This window comes from Nanorana parkeri, unplaced genomic scaffold, assembly GCF_000935625.1.
Source record: "Nanorana parkeri isolate BGI_ZX_2015 unplaced genomic scaffold, ASM93562v1 scaffold167, whole genome shotgun sequence".
Classification (NCBI taxonomy): domain Eukaryota; kingdom Metazoa; phylum Chordata; class Amphibia; order Anura; family Dicroglossidae; genus Nanorana; species Nanorana parkeri.
In genome coordinates this window covers 604,230-611,246 of record NW_017306435.1, presented here as the reverse complement: position 1 = coordinate 611,246, position 7,017 = coordinate 604,230, and positions in this window count along the sequence as shown.

Below are 7,017 nucleotides of genomic sequence, written 5' to 3'. Positions count from 1 at the left end.
CTAAATGCTGAAAGTGCCATTTTCCTGCCGTTTTGTCGGCACAGCAGTGATTTCTTTCCTCCCCGCTGGGCGCTGCTCTGTGTCCCAGCAGGGAGGAGAGAAAGTGACAGCCGGCTGAGCGCTGCGGGAAGAGAGCGCTGTGAGCGGCCGGTGTGTCTCTCTTCCCACACCGCTCAGCCGCCTATCACAGTCCGGCAGATCGGTGTGTGGGTGGAGACAGCCCACGCTGTCACAGGAGGCTGAGCTCTCCTCCCTACACCGCTCGATCAGCCTACTGTTGCAGCGTGTCAGAGAGTAGAGCCAGTACAAACACTCAGCGATCAGTGATCGCTGAGTGTTTGTAGATAATTGAGGACATGGTATATGTACTGTATCCTCAATTATGAATGAATGGGAGTGATCTACATCACGTCCTGTTCATTCATAGTTGTAGTTATAGTAAACATTAGACATGTGCACTGCCAAAAAATTTGTTTAGTTTCATTTTGTTTGGATTCCGATTTGTATTATTTTGTTTTTCGGGATTCGGGTGTGAAAGTCAATTCGGAATTCGGATTCGAACGAAATTCGTTAGCGGTAGTTTGTTCGTTTCGGTTTCGTTTCTTATTCGTTTCGTTCATACGTTCGTTCGTTTGCAGCAAAGTGACATTTGAGGGGGAAAAATGTTTTTCTCCTTCTCTAATGTCACTTTGCTCCAACGAACGAAACGAAAACGAAACGAACGTTCGAACGAACTACCGCTAACGAATTTCGGAACCGGAAATTCGAATTCGTTTGCATTCGCTATATCTGTAATTCGGATACATCCGAATTTCCGAAAATTAGTCCGAATTTCGATTCGGAACGAAGCGAATCGCACATGTCTAGTAAACATACTATGTTATCAATGAACAGGAACACTCAAAGGATTTCTGTTCATTGATAACAGGGGATACAGAAAAAGAGATTGAGGACTCTGTGTTCTCAATCTCCTCTTTTTCTATTTAAAAAGGGAAATATCAGGAGTCTGTTTAGACCCCTAATATTTCCCAGAAGCCCCTAAAAGTAAAGTAAAAAATAAAAATATTTAATAAAAAATGAATGAATACATAAAAATTACTTTAAAAAAAAAGAAAAAAAATGTTCTGCCCGGGCGCCCATAACTCTGGTTACGCCACTGCTTCTAAGTGTGTCATTTTGTAAAGTACAGAGTGAAGAAATGGCATGGTTTAGTTGTTATAAAGGAGACAGAATCATTTTTACAGCCCCTGCATTGTTTAATAGGGGGAGCTTTGTTCTGCCAGACAAAATAGTGTACTCCCATACAGCGGTGTACTCCCATAGAGAAGAACAGGCTGCTACGTACAATCACACACAGCACCTGTCCTTCCTGGGAGCAGCCCGATATGATACCTAAAGGTACCCATACACTTTACAACCCTGGCAAGACTTTTGTCTTGCCAGGGTTGTAAAGTACTTAAAAAAACGTACGATCTGCCCATCTTGGACATGTATATATATGTATTTTTAATTTTTTTGGACTAGGTGCAGACACACACTGAAAGTCTTCAGTTATCTGGGCTTCTGGTGTGGAGTTGTGCCTTTTAGGCCTCTTTCACACCATCCTTAGTGCGTTCCGGCCCAGTTGTGACTGGAACGCACTGGATTGCATTGCGGCTGGCTCAGTTTGTTGTGGCGTGGGAGGGGGCGTGGCAGTGCATTGAAGTGAATGGCTCCGCAGCCACACCCTCCGGCCACAATACAATCGGGCTGCACGCGAACTCAAGGCACATCAATGCCTGCGGTCCGGTCCAACAAATAGTGCTTGCAGCATTTTTTCAGATCGGACCGGGCCAGACCGCAGGCATTGATGTGCCTTGCGTTCCCGAGAGGCCGCTCTCTGTGCATCGCTATGCATGTCCCATAGTTGGCAAACTCAGCTAATGTACAGTTAGGGACCACAATTATCAGAGGTGTCTTAACCACAGCATATACCAGGGGTGGTGAAATAAAATTCAAGGTCTGGTGAGTAAAGACTGAGCAGAGGTCCAAACAAAACGGTCACTCAGTCCATATCCCTACCACAGTCCGCCATTTAGGCTGCATTCACACCAGCAGATGCACTACAGCGCACAGCTGCTGGTGTGTGCTCCTAGGCACAGTGCTGCTTATTTTTCTTTTTGTTAGCGCTCCCCCTCCACGTTTACATCCAGGTGCCTACACGCACATGTTCATTTGAATGGCAGGGAGGCAAGAATGGTTTTATTTTGTTTTTAATTATTATTTTTACTTTTTTACCACCTTTTTTATTTTCATTTATTTTATTTTTTTTCACCTTTTTAAATATGTTATTGTTATTTATTTTATATTTTGTACTTCTTTATCACCTTTTTAAAATTGTTTTACCTTAACTAACAGGCCCCTATGTTGGAGGTCACAGGTTCTCTATATGGAGACACCAGGAGTCCATTAGGCCTCTGTTGTCTCTCCTGCCCTCCAATACAGATGATCAAGCGCAGGATTGTGCTTTATCGTCTTTTCACCCAGTGCTTCAACTGGCTTCTGACAGTTCTAAAGCAGGAAGCGCTGAGAGCACAGTGCTCCCTGCTTCACTGATCACAGAGCAGATTGGGGAACAGGAGTTACCTGGTCTGCTCCTGACACCCTCTGCCAGTGGAGCAGGGGACCCCAAAAACCACAAATTGGGGTATGCATTATGTAGTGAGTGCTGCCTTCTGTCTGCCAGTGCCCATCACTTTCAACAACTTCCTGGATTCCTAGTGTGCTTTATGTCTCTTTTCCAGCTGCTTGATGTGATGCAATTTCCATTTCCCAAGACTATATATCCCATCATGCATGGCATCCAGCAAGCAATTATAATGTTACATTGAGTTGTAGTTCAGAAGACAGGCTCTTTGAGGGTTGTGACACAAATAAATGCATAATATTTACAGGGCTGAGTAAAATTGTGTCAGTGCATTGAGGAAGTATGGGCATCTTCAATTTCATCTTCACTTCTACAAACTTCTAGAATTGGCTCTAGCATTCAAATTGGTTATTAGGAGTGGGATAGAGCGTATGGAAGTTCAATATAAAGAAACATATTGAAGTTTTTGACCATATATACCCTTTGAACAGATTACCTTGTTTTTGTTGCTGGCTAGATTGAAATTGTATGATATAACAAGATAAGCAGCGCTAGGAGTTCAATTAGCTGTATATCACACAGGTGGCAGTGATTCAAACCAAAATAGTGTTTCAGGCTAGAAACCCGCCGACAATCGTACGATTCTCGGCGGGTTTTCGAGCATGTTGGTTCCACAAAAGACGTGCGACCGTACAGTAGAAACGGTCGCACGTCTTCGTTCACACTGCTCGACTCTCGTACGATCGCGGGATTTCGCCCGATTCTCGTACGATCGTGGGATTTCGCCCGATTCTCGACAGGCAGATCGCACTCTCGATGAACGCAATGCTGAACGGGCAGTGTCGGCCCGTTCGGCATTTGTCTCCCGAGCACCGTTCAAACCAGCAGAAAATCGTACGATTCTCTGCTGGTTTTCTATTTATCATACTTTTTAATATGTTTCTTTGCGGCTTAACAAAATAGGAGTCTTTAAATGGTTCGGATATTGGGGAAAATGGGTGTTGCTACGGGGGTGTGGCCACTAAAGGGTGTGGTCACTGAGGGGTGTGGTCACTGAGGGGCGCTGTAAAGCTTTCTCGCACAGGGCGCCTAAAGGCCGGCCCTGCTAGCATGCTCCTTAGACAAAAGACGGGCGACCGTACAGTAGAAACGGTCGCACGTCTTCGTTCACACTGTTCAATTCTCGTACGATCGCGGGATTTCTCGCGATTCTCGTACGAGAATGGAGCAGTGTATAGGCACCTTTACACATTACTTATATTAAAGGAGAACTATGGGGTCAGTGTTTTTCCGCATAGTTCTCCTTGGGGTAACGGGAGGACACAAACTAGCGTCCTCCCGTTACCCTAAGCTCAGTATACCACGAGCTACAGCTCGCGGTATACTGATCCTACCGAACATTGGAAGGCTCTGCTATTTGGCTTTCGAGCGGAGCTGTATACTACAGAGACTTTATCTGTTTATATATATCCTTTGTCAGCACAATTAATTGTCATTCACAATTATTTTCGTTTGTATTTTTGTTTACCCAGCTGAATTTTTTCACGCATATGATTTGTCACTTAATGGTATTAATGCTCATGAAGGTGTAAAAAAGTGAAGGACTTTTTTATTGTGTATAGTCCCACGATCGTGCCGCTCCTTCTTTGTCGCACAGCCACCCGCAGCATCTACGGGCGGCTGTGCGAAAGGGCTGGAGACGCTGTCACTGATCCCGGAGAATGAGCTGGTCCTGCCTCTTAGGGGAGGAGCTAAGAGGGCCAACTCTTAGCTCCGCCCCTGGCCGCCAAGACGAGGAAGAGGGCTATCGGCCTGCAGGAGAGGGAAGGTAAGTTTGGAGTGGGAGCGGGTGCTGGGAAGAGAGAGAGAGAGTGTGTGTGTGTGTTTTGCTGGGACTTGTAGTCCAGCACAGCTGGTGGTAATCTGCATTGCTGTATGATGATTATACAGCAATGCAGAATAGCACCAACTATGTAGGACTACAAGTCCCAGCAATGCATTATGGGGCGGGGGTTTGTTTGCTGGTTGTATTCTGCATACCTTACTTTTATTATAATGTATTGCTGGGATTTGTAGTCCTGCATAGCTGGTGGTATTGTGCATTGCTGTATGAAGATTATGTAGCAATGCAGAATAGCTCCAACTATGTAGGACTACAAGTCCCAGCAATGCATTATATTTTTAAGTAGGGATACACCAGTGTTAATACTGGGCATTTTCACAAGTACTCATACTCGTGAAAATGCCCCGATACTAAACGCAGATACCGGTGTTCTGTCGAGAACGCTGACCTAGTCTAATTTGCCGACCTCAGCATCTGCGCTTACACACAGACCAATATTATCGAGGAAACCGGGATTTATTCACAAAGTATTTCGTTTAAATCGTTAATTGTGACCGATAATAATATTCTGTCCATCATTTACTGCCATGGACGGCATATCATTAACGGTCACAATTAATCATTACAAACAAATACTTTGTAAATAAATGGCGGTATCCTTGTTAATCCCGTCTGTACATAAACACAGATACTGGGTCAGCGTTCTCGACAGAACACCAAATGCACTAAAATTTTAAACAAGCAGCTGCCTGAGGTCTCACGCTTGCTGGGGACCTCGGCAGCCTTCCTGTTAACCATGCAGTGCCGTGGGGTTGGGGGGGGGGGGGGGCCCTTCATGGTTTCTTGCACCGGGGCCCTGAAGGTTCTAGTTATGCCTCTGCCTAGAAGTACTTGGTTAAAAATCACCTCCTAATCGTACACATGTTTATTAACTGTTACAGTGCCGTGCTTTTTATGGACTAACGGCACTTGCATTTATGTGGTTTTCTTATGATTTGTAGTTCACAAACACGATTATATGGTTTTTTGATTCACCTACTAGCGCTGTTAATTTGGTTCAAACATAGCTTGAAATTGTGCTGAGGAGGGCCTTTTATGACCTGAACGCACACAAAAGGTAATTAACTTATCTATGTGTTAGGACTTCATTAGGCAAATGTTATGTATATGCAGGCCCCGATTGGTCATTGGGCATACTGAGCACTTGCCCGGTGGGCCAAGGTTAGCTGGGCAAGGTTGGCCAGGTGGCTAAAACAATTAGATAGCGGCCGTGCAGCATTGAACACAAATATCCAGGCAGATTAGGTGACCTTGGCTGCGAGGTCCCAGGAGGAGCCGCCTGACTAGAGACCCAGCTCTGACTGTATTGCCAGCGCCTCGTACATGGCCAGCCCGCACAGTTCCCCATGGTGAAACTCTCCGCCCGGATCCTGTATGGGAAGAGAAGACATCAATCTGACAGGAGCCAGGCCGGCACCCGGGTTCTTACCACCTCTGGAAGTGCTGGTATGAAATGTGTTTGGGCTCGCAGCTGTGGACTATCCAGTGAATATTTGATTAGGTTTCTTTTGGTGTATCTCAATCTGAGGGCTTTGTAACTCTGGTGGCAGTTCTATAGGCACAGCAGGCCCAGCCATTCCCCTTCCCTCTGCTCCTTACTACCCCCTCATCCTTCCTCCCTTCAACAAGGTAGTAGATAGTTACTAGCCAACAGTTGGAGACTGCTCTGTCCCTTGTGATCATGTACTGGAGAGGAAGTTCAGGGAAGCTGAGAGAGTTGGAGTGGCTGTTTGGAAACATGATGACTGTAAGTGCTTGGGCAAAACTGTAAAGAAATACTTTCCTGGGTGATGTATATTTCTTTGATCTGGATTCATCATTGAAAAGACGTTTAAGCGTTTAATACTACTTTAACCCTTGCAGTGCAGGGGTAGGAGTATTGCAAGGGGAGATTCTAAAAGTGACACTAAACTCAGGAATTAAATCTTAGCAATACATTCAAGTACCCCAACTATTAACAATACTGGACCTTATTTGTGTATCACTCGGCTGTAGATCCTCAAATCATCTCTGAATTGGTGCTGACACTGTCCTTCCTTCTGGAGGGTGGCTACTTTTGTTCCCTATGGTCCCTGTGTGTGTTGTAAAGTACCCACTGCTCCAAGCTCACCCCGTGATGGACTACAATCTCATGTAATTTGTATTGAGATTGTAGTCCATCACAGGAGCGAGTTTGGAGCAGTGGCTACTTTACAACACACACAGGGACCATGGGGAACATAAGTAGCCACCCTCCAGAAGGAAGGACAGTGTCAGCACCAATTCAGAGATGATTTGAGGATCTACAGCCGAGTGATGCGCAAACAAGGTACATTTTTGGTATTAGTTGTGGTACTTGAATATATTTTTAAGATTGAAATCCTGATTTAGTGTCACCAGTTGCCGTCCGCCCGTAGTAGAAAAACGGACGGACGGCACTGTCGCATTGGCGGGTTGCCGTCGCTAGACGGCATTTTTTTTCTGCTCGCGCGCGCCCCCTAGCGGGCAC